This window comes from Equus asinus, chromosome 6 (genome assembly GCF_041296235.1).
Source record: "Equus asinus isolate D_3611 breed Donkey chromosome 6, EquAss-T2T_v2, whole genome shotgun sequence".
Taxonomy (NCBI): Eukaryota; Metazoa; Chordata; class Mammalia; order Perissodactyla; family Equidae; genus Equus; species Equus asinus.
Window position 1 is genome coordinate 21124503 of NC_091795.1, and position 13289 is coordinate 21137791.

The following is a 13289-nucleotide window of genomic DNA, read 5'->3' on the forward strand; positions in this document are numbered from 1 at the left end:
GCTTCTAGTGAATTCACAGACAACTGCACCAGGTATGTACAGAAATAGCTGACTCTTAGGTTTGACTTAGGCTGCATACTCAACTATGTCCTCATTATGTATATGCATAAATTACTCAAGCTTACAAGGGTATTAAATGGCTCCTGATGAATCCTAATGTATTTCATCACCATGCACCTTGTAGGGTGTGTGTGTGAAGGAGTGTAGGCATGGGTAGATTGCAGTGTTTGCCCATAAGGCTTCCTTCTCTCCCTGCACTTGCCATGGTTTCCCTGCCCTATGGGTAGAGTGTGTTCCCTGCCCCTTTGACTTTGAACTTGGTCATGTGACTTTTGGCCAATGGAATGTGGGCAGAAATGACAGTGAGCTAGTTCTGAGCTAGGGCTTTAAGAAGTGTGGCAAGTCTATGCCAGCACTCTTGGAATTCCTGGTCTTGGCGAGGAGAAGAGAATACCCAGATTGCACCCTCGGCCTGTGTCCTTGAATGCAAATATGCGGAGGAGAACAGAACCTAAATCAAAGCCTGGAGGGAAACTGAGCCTGATGGGATCAGCTGAATTGCAGGTGACCTACAGACCAAGAGTGAAATAATCAGCTGACCTATGTCCCCAAGATTTTGTCTTTGTTTGTTATATAGCAGAAACCTAAGTAATACTGGGGCCTAAATACAGTGGACCAGTGATAGCACAGAATGGTAACATGGCGTGGTGGCCACTTAGATGGCAACCCTTCATCTCTGTTGATAAAGACTAAAAAAAAGGTGGCAGTCATTGAGAGTTGAGAGTGACTGAGGGTTGAATCCTAGCTGGTTAGAACTGGCAGATGGAACTCCGAGTAACTATAGGCATGTGTTCCTCCAGCTTCCTCAGTTCAGGTAATTAAACTAAGACACAGAAAAGAAAAGTGGAAGGCTTCCTTGACATTTAGCAGCAGAACCAGAGCTAAAGAATGAGTCTCTTGTCTCCTGCCTTTCTATTCTTGTTTCCTGAAGTTAGGATGTTGGGAAACGTCACAGAGAGATCAGCAGCAGGGGTGTGGAACAAGATGACTGGGTAAATGAAAGCCTCAGTTTCCATTCCTGCAGCTCTCTCCATCCACCAAGGCATCTCCAGATAACTCACCAGCAAGGGCAGCTGTGCCTTCTGCACAGTTTGTCTGACTGGCCACTGGAGTAAGCGTTCTTTTATAATGACTAAAGGGCTAAAATGTGCCTATTAAACTTTCATGTGTGAATCACCTAGGGGTCTTGTTAAAATGCAGGCAGGTCTGGGGTGTAGGTCTGGGGTGGGGCCTGAGATTCTGCATTTCTAATGGATGGACCACACTTTGAGTAGCAATGCATTAGATCATTCCAGTGGAATCTTGCTTGAATGATTGACATGAATTAATCAAGGCCAGGTAAGTGAGGCACTAACACACGAATATTAAGTTGAAGCGAAATTCCCATCTGAAATAATAGTTTCACCTTGGCTTACTGTCCCAAGATTGTTCCCTTTTGAATGGTTTGGAAATGAATTGAATCAGCCATGGGTAGGTCTGTGGGTTGTTGTGTGATTAGAAGCCCTGCTCTAGCTTTGTGCTCCTTCCAATTCTTCAAACATGCAGTGGCCCCCTAGAAATTTGACTTTTAGGCTCCCTATGGGTCATCTGCCCCAATATCATCAGCTCGGCACATTTCCTGGGTGGGGTAGGGACTCAGGGACTGGGAAATGTGGAAAATCCAGCCTGGCAGTGAGAAGCTGTTATGTTAAAATGATACATTATATTTCTAGATATTCAAATACTGGACTATTCATGCATTGATGAAATCTCACTCAGGACATGATGTATTTTTTTTAAAGTGACTCATTTTTTTGTTGTGCAGTCTTTGTCAGTTTTTGGTATTAATTTTTATACTCACTTCATAATAAGAATTTGAGAGTTTCCTTTCTTTTCCTATGCTGTAGAACAGTTAAATAGAACTGAAGTTAGATCATTGCATTTTCGGTAGAATTCCTGTGTTAAACTCCTTGGCCTGTATTTCTGGGGGAAGTTCATTGGCTTCGTTCTCTCTTACTTCTTGGGAAATTGCCTACACAGATTAAAAAAAAGAATCTCCTCTAGGCTATTTTGATAAATCGCATTTTCATAGAAAATTGTTTATTTCATTCAAATTTTACACAGAGATGAACAAGGTAGCCTTTTATAAACTTTTAAATTTATTTTATCCATCCACTAATTTCCATTAATTTGTCCTATCCATTTCATACTTTTTTTCATACTTTCCCCCTTGTTCTACTCTGTCTTTTTTCCAGTGTTTTGAATCAGGCTTGATGTTTGTTTTCTTCTTTTTCATCAAGGTAAGTATTTAAGGCTTTGAACTTTTCTGAGACGTGGCATTAGCTATCTCCTATAACTTCTGATATTTACTCTTTTCATTATATTTTGCTAGAAATTCTGCAATTTTAGTTTGTGTATAACCTCTTTGACCTAAAAGTTGTCTAAGAGAAAATGTTTTAATTTCTTAGTGGAAGGGCCTTTTCATTTTCTGATTTGCTTTTTAGTGTCTGATTTTATTACATTGTGATCAGTGCATGTTATCTGTAATCTAGCTTATTTTGTGTTCTGGGTAACTTATTTTATTGTTCACTTGATACGTTGCACACAGGCGGCCTTTTCTCCCTGCTGACCCCCTACCAAAGGCACAGTGGTGTGGAAGCTAAGATTTCATCTGGAGACACTCTCGAAGCACTTGGCCAAGGCACTGAAACTCGCTGCACTGCTCTTTATTCAACTGTAAAATGTGGGTGTCATTGGGGTTCCTAATTTGAATCTACTCTGAGATTCAGGAATTTCTGGACATATACGATCAAGTTGTAGGATGGTTTCATTAGAACCCTATTTTCAGGACAGCAGTCAGTCAAAGAGAAGAAGAAACGTGGCTTGGGGAGGTTATGTAGCAATAGCAAAGTTTTGAAGCAGAGGGGTGATTTTGAACATGCTAAAATTTGCTCACTTAGCTTTGTCTCTGAGCCAACTCTTTTTGGACTTGAGTTAGACTCATTCAGCAAAGAAAAGATGAGTGTTATTAGGAAAAGAACCATTTATCTAAATGTTCTATTTGGCATTAGGACATTGTCAAAACTACAGAAACAACAGAGGTTTAAAAACAAAAATTGTACTGAAAAACTACTCTCAAAAATTTGAAAGCCTAGATGAAATGGATAAGTTCATAGAAAATATAGTTCTAAAACAACATAAGAGGAAGCAGAAAATTTGAATAGGCAAATAAGCATCAAAGAAAGTGAAATGACACTATAGAATCGCCTTTTCCCAAAATTACTAGCCTGGGAGAATTTGAGGGTTAATCCTACCAAATTTTCAAGGAACTCTTAATTCCTGTTGTACACAAATTGTTCCAGAAAAAACCCCAAACTAAAGTTGCTCAACTCACTCTATGATGAAAATACAATTTTTGTTTCAGAAGCAGATAAGGATAATAATAATGGTAATAATAATAATAGTAGAAATAATCGTCCTATTTCATTTATAAATGTCAATGAAAAATTCTAAATAAGATATTAGCTCTTCAAATCTAACAATATATTAGAATATATTTTATGATCATATAGAATTTATCCCAGGAATGTAAGGAAGGTTCAATATTAGAAAATCTGGCTAATTCACTATAATAATAAATAGTAAAAATTACATAGTTGTCTCAATAGATACAGGAAAAGCATTTGATAATATTCAACATCTATTTCTGATTTTAAAAATTTCTTAATTTTAATCTAAAATTAGGAACAGTAGGAGAGTATTTCTTTAACTTGTGAAAAGCTATATATCCCAAATCTAATCAAATTTACAACCTAATAGAAAAACTTTAAATTCATTCTCTTTAAGATCAGTAACAAGACAAAAGTGCTCACTACTCTTTAATGTAATAGTGGAGTTCCTGGACAACACTTTGGAATAAAAAGAATTGAGAAATGTAAGCATCAGAAACAGAGATAAAAAATTGCAATTATTTGTAGGTGATATTATCATAAAGAAAAATCAATAAAAAGCTATTAGAACGAGTTCAGCAAGATTGTTAGATATAAGATAACTTAGGAAAACCATTTCTCTCTGTCAGCAATAACCAACTAGAATATATTATCAAAAAATATTACTCATAATAGCAAAATACTGCAAATTAAAGTCAAATATATGAAACAAAAATATGCAAGATTTATTTGGAGAAGATTTAAAAATCTAACAAGTTATATAGAAGAGTATCTGAATAATTGAGAGATGTTGCATTCTTTTCAATGGGATGACAATATTATCAAGTGGTTAAATTTATCCCAGGTTAATTTATAAATTCAATTTTATCCAACAAAATTCCAGTTGTATTTTTTTTTTAAAGAAAATCATTAAAAATTATTTTCAAGGTCTACGGATAGCTAAGTCTACGTTGAAAAGGAGGAGTGAGTAGACTATTTAATTAAATCAATTTTTTAACGGGCACTATTAGCTTTAGGGCTTCAGAATATTATTTTTTTCCAAAACATTTTTCCAAAACATTTTTCCAAAATAACGTCTGAAGTGTTTTAGTATTTGTATCTTTTGAATATTTTGGAAATTCAATGGGTGAATAAAATAAATTTGTTATCCAAATTTTAATTTATCAAATATTTCATTGATTTGTTTTGAAACATCCTTAAGAATAAAGATAACCTAAATTTTTAAGAATTAATTCTCTAAAGTCATAAGGCCTTTTTGTATTTTATGTAAATAGATTCACTGCTTCTTAGATATTTATTTTCTGTCCAGCAAATAGGTAAATTTTGATTAAAGCTGAGGAATCTCAAATCTACAAGATAAACGTTGTTTTGTTTGGGGAAAAACAAACAAAAAAGAAATTGAAAATTTAAATCACCAATTAGACAATATATTAAAGTGTATTTCAGTTTGGATTTGCCTACCCCAATAATTCTCCTCTTCATTAGCCTAAACATCTTATTTGCGTGTAAAAATTGTCAAGAGAATCAATAGCAGCAAACCAACTACTCTAGAAGTTTACCATAACACATTCACTTTACTTTTTAAAAAAAACTTTATTTGAAATAATAATAGGCTTTACAGAGAAAGTTGAAAACAGGACAGAGAGTTTACGTATATCTTTCACCTAGCTTCCTCTAACATTAAAACCCCATATACCATAGTATAATAATCAAATCTAGGAAATTAGCATTGGTAAAGTACTAATAATTAAGCTACTGACTTTACTTGAATTTCACCAGTTTTTCCTCCTAATGTCCTTTCTCTGTTCCAGGATCCAATCCAGGACCCCACATTATATTTAGTTGTTGTATCTCCGTAGGCTCCTCCAAATGTGATAGTTCCTCAGTTTGTCCTTTTCTTTTATGACCTTGACTCTTTTGATGAGTATTGGTTAGTTGTTGCATACAATGTCTCTCAAATTAGGTTTGTCTGATATTTTCTCTTAATTACATTAAGGTTATACATTTTTGGCCAAAACACCACAGAAGTAATGTGTCCTTATCAGTGCATCATATCAGGGGTACATGAGTTGATGTGTCCTGTTACTACTGACATTAACCTTGATGGCTTGGTTAAGGTGGTGTCTGTTGAGTTTCCTCATTGTAAAATTATTATATTTCCTTCCATAATTGACAAATATCATAAGAGATACTTTGAGACTATGTTAATATACTATATCTCCCCAAATTTTGCCTGCTGATTTTAGCATCTTTTAGTGGATCTTGCCTGCAATGATTATTACTGTGGTATTTGCTTAATGGTAAATTTGCATTTCCCTCATTCCTTCCACATTTATTAATTGGAATTCTTCTATAAAGAAGAGCTGTTATTTCTCTCTCATTTATTTATTTGATTATTTGTACCTGTATGGTTTTTAAAAATTTGTATGTATTTTCATTCCAAATTTGTTAAATACAACATTCTTATAAATTGATTCATTTCAAGTGTATTCATATACAAAAGGCTGTATTCTCCTCTCCTTATCAGTGAGTTTTATACTTTTACGTGTTTTCCTGTTATTAATTAGTATCCGTTTGTTTCAGCTTGAAGAACTCCCTTTAACATTTCTTGTAGGGCCAGTCCGGTGGTGATAAACTCCTTCAGCTTTTGTTTGTCTGGAAAGCTTTCTATCTCTCCTTCAATTCTGAGGGACAACTTTGCCAGGTAGAATATTCTTGGTCAGTAGTTTTTTTCTTTCAGCACTTTGAATATATCATCCCATTCCATTCTGACCAGCAAGGCTTCTGCTGAAAAATCTGCTGATAGTCTCATTGGGATTCCCTTGTATGTAACAAGTTGTGTTTCTTTTCCTGCTTGTAACATTCTCTCCTTGCTTTAACTTTTTTTTTTTATTAATGTTATGATAGATTACAACTTTGTGAGATTTCAGTTGTACATTTTTGTTAGTCATGTTGTGGGTACACCACTTCCCCCTTTGTGCCCTCCCCCCACCCCCCCTTTTCCCTGGTAACCACCGATCAGATCTCCTTATCAATATACTAACTTCCACCTATGAGTGGAGTCATATAGAGTTCGTCTTTCTCTGACTGGCTTATTTCGCTTAACATAATACCCTCGAGGTCCATCCACGTTGCTGCAAATGGGCCAATTTTGTCTTTTTTTATGGCTGAGTAGTATTCCATTTCTCCTTGCTTTAACTTTTGACAGTTTAATTATAATATGTCTCAGCGTGGGTTTCTTTGGGTTAATCTTTTAGCAACATACTTTTTTTAAAAGATTTTATTTTTCCTTTTTCTCCCCAAAGCCCCCCGGTACATAGTTGTATATTTTTAGTTGTGGGTCCTTCTAGTTGTGGCATGTGGGATGCCACCTCAACATGGCCTGATGAGCCGTGCCATGTCCGGGCCCAGGATTCGAACCGGCGAAACCCTGGACCCCCGAAGTGGAGTGCACGAACTTAACCACTCGGCCATGGGGCCGGCCCCTCTGTCGGTTAATCTTATTTGATATTCTCTGGACGTCCTGGATCTGGATGTCTGATTCTTTCCCCAGGTTAGGAAAATTTTATGCTATTATTTCTTTGAATAAGCTTTCTGCCCCTTTCTCCCTCTCTTTTTCTGGGACCTCTATAATGCATATATATTGGTCCATTTGAAGGTGTCATTGTTATCATGAATATTTGCTTCATTCTATGGTTTATGACACTCCATTTTAATTTTTTCTGTGTGAGGAAGATTGGCCCTGAGCTAACATCTGTTGCCAATCTTCCTATTTTTGCTTGAGAAAGATGATCACTGAGCTAACATCTGTGCCAGTCTTCCTCTATTTTTTGTGTGAGATGCCACCATAGTGTGGCTTGATGAGCAGTGCTAGGTCTGTGCCTGGGATCCAAACATGTGAACCCTGGGTGGCTGAAGCAGAGCACACGAACTTAACCACTATGCCACCAGGCCAGCCCCTCCATTTTAATTTTTAAAGTATAAATAAAAGATTATAATTTTAAAAAATGACTACAAGTGCCAAATAAGAAACACATTTCTTCTGAGAGATTAAACTCAAGATACTGGTTAGAGAGTGCCATAATTAATAACTAAAGGCACAATGGCAGAATTACTCATTTACCAGCCTGTACAGGAGTTGTTGGCACCATGTTTGGGACCAATGAAGTAAAAGAAAGAGAGGAAGGTGCCATTTTGCAATAGTGCTATTTGTAGACACAATGCTGTGATGTCAGATGTTATAGAAATTCACAATCCCAAAGACTAAATAAAAAGTGTTCACTGTAAATTTATGAATCAACAGATATTAGTATTGTACTCAGTTAATAACACTGATTAGATTATTGATGAGAAACACTGGAAAGTACATTATTTGTTCTGCAAAAGAGTACGAAATTAAATTCCTAGGTACTGAATATAGAAAGTGGTAAGTTAACACTTTGAAACTAATAGGATATGAAGCTCTGTGGAAGTTTGTGTAACAGTGGTGTGGCTGCAGTGACAGAAAAGGGTAACATTATATTTGTCAATAAAAGAAAAGAAAAAGATGAAGATTTAAAGAATGATTGCACCCTTGAAGTATAAATTAAATATATCGAAACATCCAGAGTAGTTGTAAGAAAATTTCTGCCAAGCAAGAAAAAAGGAATAAATACTCTTTTCCATTTGTTAACACCTACTTGTGTGATCACAGTTTCTTATTGATGGTAGCAGTCAAGATTTGAAGATATAGATTATTGTTAAAGAAAGGCTTGATCAGGAATTATCTGTAGCCATTTTGAGCTTTAAATCTGTTTTGAAATGAGTATGCTCACAGAAGCAAGCTCAAGCTTCTCACTAAAAATTCAAAAAATTTTATTTGGAAAATTTATTCAAATTCAATATTTAGTGATTCCCATAATATTTTGTATTTTAATTTCATACTATTGTATAATATGAACAAGTAGTATAGTGCAATTTTCCACAAAACTTACGTAGATGTCTCTGAATCCTCTCCAGTTTACCTCTGTGTTGAAACAATGAAAGAAGTTAGGTTTCATTGACCTTCAGATCTGGAAACTCAGCGCTCTGCACGAATTTGTGAGTACACTGGACAGCAGCTTGGAGTAGTAGAAAGAACAGAGGCAATGATGTTAACCACTGTAGATTCCAGCCCCCTCCCAGTTTTTTAGTGGTGGAGAGAGCCCCAGTAAGGGCTGAGATTTACCTCCCTTACCATAGATCAGTCGCTGTGGGGGACTCAGTGAACAGATTTAGTTTGATTTAGGTTAGTAAATGAATATGACATTTCTTATACCTGAACGTAAAATGCAGTGGCATTACAATTATTCAAATTATCATGGTGGCATGGGATAAAGGTGGATAGCAAGCATCAGGAAATCAAATGTCTGGTGACAACAGCAATTTCACAGGTGATGGAGCCAGCTGGTTTCTTCAGAAGATTTTAAAGAGCATACATGGAGAAAAGAAGAAATTGAAAACCGTGAATGTCCCACTGAGAAGAACAAAGTGGACAATCAGCAAGATTTAATGGCAGAAAGAGTCCCTCATTTCCTGCAGGGCAGAAATAACTGAAAACTAAATCCAGTGCCTGCTGGTAAGTGCTGCAGTTTTGCAGAACCAGTTAATTACTTAACCTGCCAAGAGGTCTCTTATGCTGAGGTCGGGAATTGTGCTCTGAGACATGAGTGGGGACACTTGAACAGACACATACCTGTTGAGAACTTCTAACCTTCATCAGCCCCCGAACCTCTGTTGATAGCTGAGGTACATAGTCCCCTCTGCTCCCCACCAAATGTGAAGGAAGCATTTCAGTGGTTGCACCTGAGCCCTTTGCCTCACAGGCCAGAGCTCCTCAGGACTTCCATAGAGCACTGATAAGGAAGTACAAGGCCTACTCTGAAAAGAAATGGCCTAAACTCCAAAAGACTTAAAGGATCTTGCCATCGGAGTCAGTACAAGCATGAATAGTATTCATGGGAGTAAATACTAAGTGTGTTGATCAAGATTGGGCTGAATTTGTTGATAGAGACAGATTTACTAGGATTATGGAAGTAATGCATTGACTTGAGTACTTGGGGAGATGTTAATCATCTGCTAGGTTGACTAACTGAAGCCTAGATTTAGTAGTAAACTATGGTTAGTGAAGCTGAAATACTGTAATTTCCCTGGAATAATGTAGGGTGGTGATTTTCAAACTTGGCACTTTGAACAATACTGATGCCTGGATCCCACCCATAGAGATTCTGATTTAACTGGTTCGTTAAACCAGTTTAACTGATTTAACTGTGCGTGTGGTTGTATGGACAGGGGTTTTTAAAAAGTCTCCTCAGGTTATTTTCATATGTGGCCAAGGTTGAGTTGTTGCTGTACAGGAGGCTCAGGGACATGGTGAGAATCTTGGGATACGTCTATTATGTGCAACCTACTCAGCTGCCCATTGATCATACACCTCAGGATGACCCAAGAGACCAATAGCAAATATGTTGGTGAGGGGCCCACCAGTTTCCTGGGGAACTCAACTAAAGACAGTTGCTGTCTTTAGGCTGGAGACGACAGTGAGGGTGCTGCAGTGGAATTGGGTTCCCAGCTCTGACAGGGAATTAATGAGATCTCAGAGCAGAAGAGGCCAGATGATGGTGCCTATCATCAGAGACAAGGTGGGTGCAATTACCATAATAATCCACAGGGACAGGATGTTAGCCAGAGTATTTTGAGGATCAGAACTCTGTAGCAATGACTAATTCAGTGTAGGATTTCTAGAATGAAATAGTTGGAGAAGCATCTAAGGTGCTATTTAACACATATGGGAAGAAAATTTCTAGGTCTAGTAGTCAGAAAACCTAACCTGAACTGCTGTAGTGAAGATTCATGGCTTCCTACCCACTTTCCAGATCTAAAGAAGATCACAGACCTGAAGCCCTTAGACTAAGGTGAAGGCCAGGTCCCTCTGAGGAAGAACTTTGCATGGTGGTGTATGCAATTATGGGGTGAATTGCCATGCCCCACTCCCCAAATTTGCATGTTGAATCCTTAACTCCCAATGTAACTGTATTTGGAGACAGGGCCTTTAAAGAGGTAATTGAGGCTAAAGGATGGGGCCCTAACATAATATGATTGCTGTCCTTATAAGAAGAGGAAGAGATATCAAGGAAGTGTATTCACAAAAGAAAGGCCAGTTGAGGACATAGCAAGAAGGAGAGATGCCTCAGGAGAAACCAAACCTGCTAGCACCTTGATCTTGGACTTCCAGCCTCCAGAACTGTGAGAAACAAACTTCTGTTCTTTAAACCACCCAGTCTGTGGTATTTTGTTATGGCAGCCCAAGCAGACCATACTTGGTGACAGGACTCTTCCCCCAAGCCTTCCCCAGAGATACTTGTGGCCATTTACCAGAGGACTGTGGATTGGGAGAGAGAAAGAGCCAGACCTTCTGGGGGGTTCAATACTGGCTCCATACTGATGCTAATTCCCAGAGATGCAAAATGCCACTGTGGTCCATCAATCAGGTAGAAGATTATAAAGGTCAGGAGACAGAAGGACTCTGGATCCGAGTCTGTCTGGAGACCCAGCCTGAGACTATTTCCCCAGGCTTAAAATTTATCTAATTTTAATAGATAAATTTAGTGATTGGCAGGGTGCCAATATTGGGTTCCTTCTGATAAAGTGAGGGCTACTACTGAAAGAGTACAAAGGAGAAGCCCGTAGATTTCTTCCTCATCCCCTGCCAAGATAATAAACCAAATTCCTAAAGCAATATTACATCCCTGGGGAAATTACTAGAATTCGTGTCATTATCAAAGACTTGAAAGATACTAGGGTATTAATTTCACATCCCCACTTAATTTGCCTTTTTGGCTGATGCAAAGGCTCCATGGGTTGCAGAGAATGCAAGTAGATCATCACAAACTTAACTAGCTTGTAAAGCCAATTCCAGCTGCAGTTCTGCATGTGGTGTCTTGACTGGGGCAAATAAACACAGCCCCTGGGAGCTAGAATACAGCTATTAGCCTAGAAAATGTTCTTTAAACACTATATATATGATCAAAGACGACCAGAAGCAATTTGCCTTCACATGAAGTCTTCATGTCCATGTCAACTCTCCAATTCCCTGTCATAATAAGTCCTGGGGACCTGGTGCTGGTCCATGACATTGATGAAATTAATGTATGTAGCTGAATCTGGTAAGCAAGAAATAGCAAACACACTAGATGCCTTAGAAAGATAAATGCATGCTAGAGAAATGCATTCAGGAGTCTGCTCTGTTGGTGGGATTTCCAGGGATCCAGTAGTCTAGGACATCTCAGAATATCCCCTAAAAAGAGATGGACAAATTCTTATACCTCATATTTCCCAGCATGAAAAAAGAGGCAAAATGCTTGGGAGGCTTCTTCGGATTTTACAGTTAACACATTTCTCGTTTGGGCAGGCTGTTTTGGTCCATATACCTAGTATCCCACAAAGCTGCTAGTTTTGGTGGGTCCTAGAGCCAGAAAAGTTTATGCAGAGGATCCAGGCTGGGATATAAGTTTATTTGTCCCTTAACTCTTATGATTTAACAGACCCAACAGTTTTAGAAATGTTTGCAGCAGATAGAAGTGCTGCATGGAGTTCTTGCAAGCCCCAGTTGAAGAATCACAGCGTATATCTCTAGGGTTTTGAAGTAAGGCCATGTCCTCTTCTGCCTTGCTGAAAATCAGCTCCTGGATTGCTATTGGTCCATTACAGAGACTGAACTCCTAACCCTGAAACACGAAATGACTATTTAAATTAAACTGCCCACCATGAGCTTGGAATGACCTGATCTACCAAATCATAATGGACATGCACAGGAACATTCTATTAAAAAATATTAGTCGATGGGAGACCTGAAAGGTAAAAGTAAACTTCGTAAGCAAGTAACACAGCCTCCTATAATATCTGCTCCTACAGCTTTTCCACCCATTTCTTAGTCCATATTTATAGTCTCATAGGGAGGTCTAGAGTAGTGGAGAAAAAGCATAGGCCTGATTTATGTATGAATCTGCATGGTATGCTGGCCCCAGCCGGAAATAGATGGCTACTGCCATTTCACTGTAGCTCACTCAAGTGGCCCTGAAAAACAATAGTGAAGAGAAATCCTCCCATTGGGCAGAATTTGAGGTACCATATTTGTTTGTTCGTTTCACGTTAGAGGAGATCTGAGATATAGATCCACACTAATTTGTGGGCACTGGCTAATGGGTTGGCTATCTGTGCAGGGATTTAGAAAGACAAAGATTTAAAAATTGGCTACAAGAAGGTGTAGAGTATGGCATGTGGATGAACCTCTCAGAGGGCACAGATGTGAAATGTGAAGATATTTGTGTTCCAAACAAATGCTTACCAAAGAGAATCTACTGCAGAGGAGGCTCTAAAAAATTAGAGGTCGAGATAACCCAAACTGTGGATGTCAGTCTTCCCAAGTCACTTGCCTGCTCAGTGGGTCCATGTCCAAAGTGACCATGGTGGCAGATATGGAGGTTATGCATGAATTCAGCTGCTTGACTTCCCCTCAACAAATTCAATTTGATTATTGCCACTGATGAGTGCCCGAACCACCACTAGCAGAGATCAGCAGAAAACCCTTGATATGGCACCATTCCCTGACAAAATCAGCCAGCTATCTGGTGGCAGACTGATTATATTGGACTATTCCATCATGAAGAGGTCAATGCTTTCTTCCTGTGGGGATTGATATACGTTCTGTGTACTGACTTGCCTTCTCAACTCATGGTATTTCTGTCAGTAACACCGTTGTGGACTTACTGCATGACTTTATCT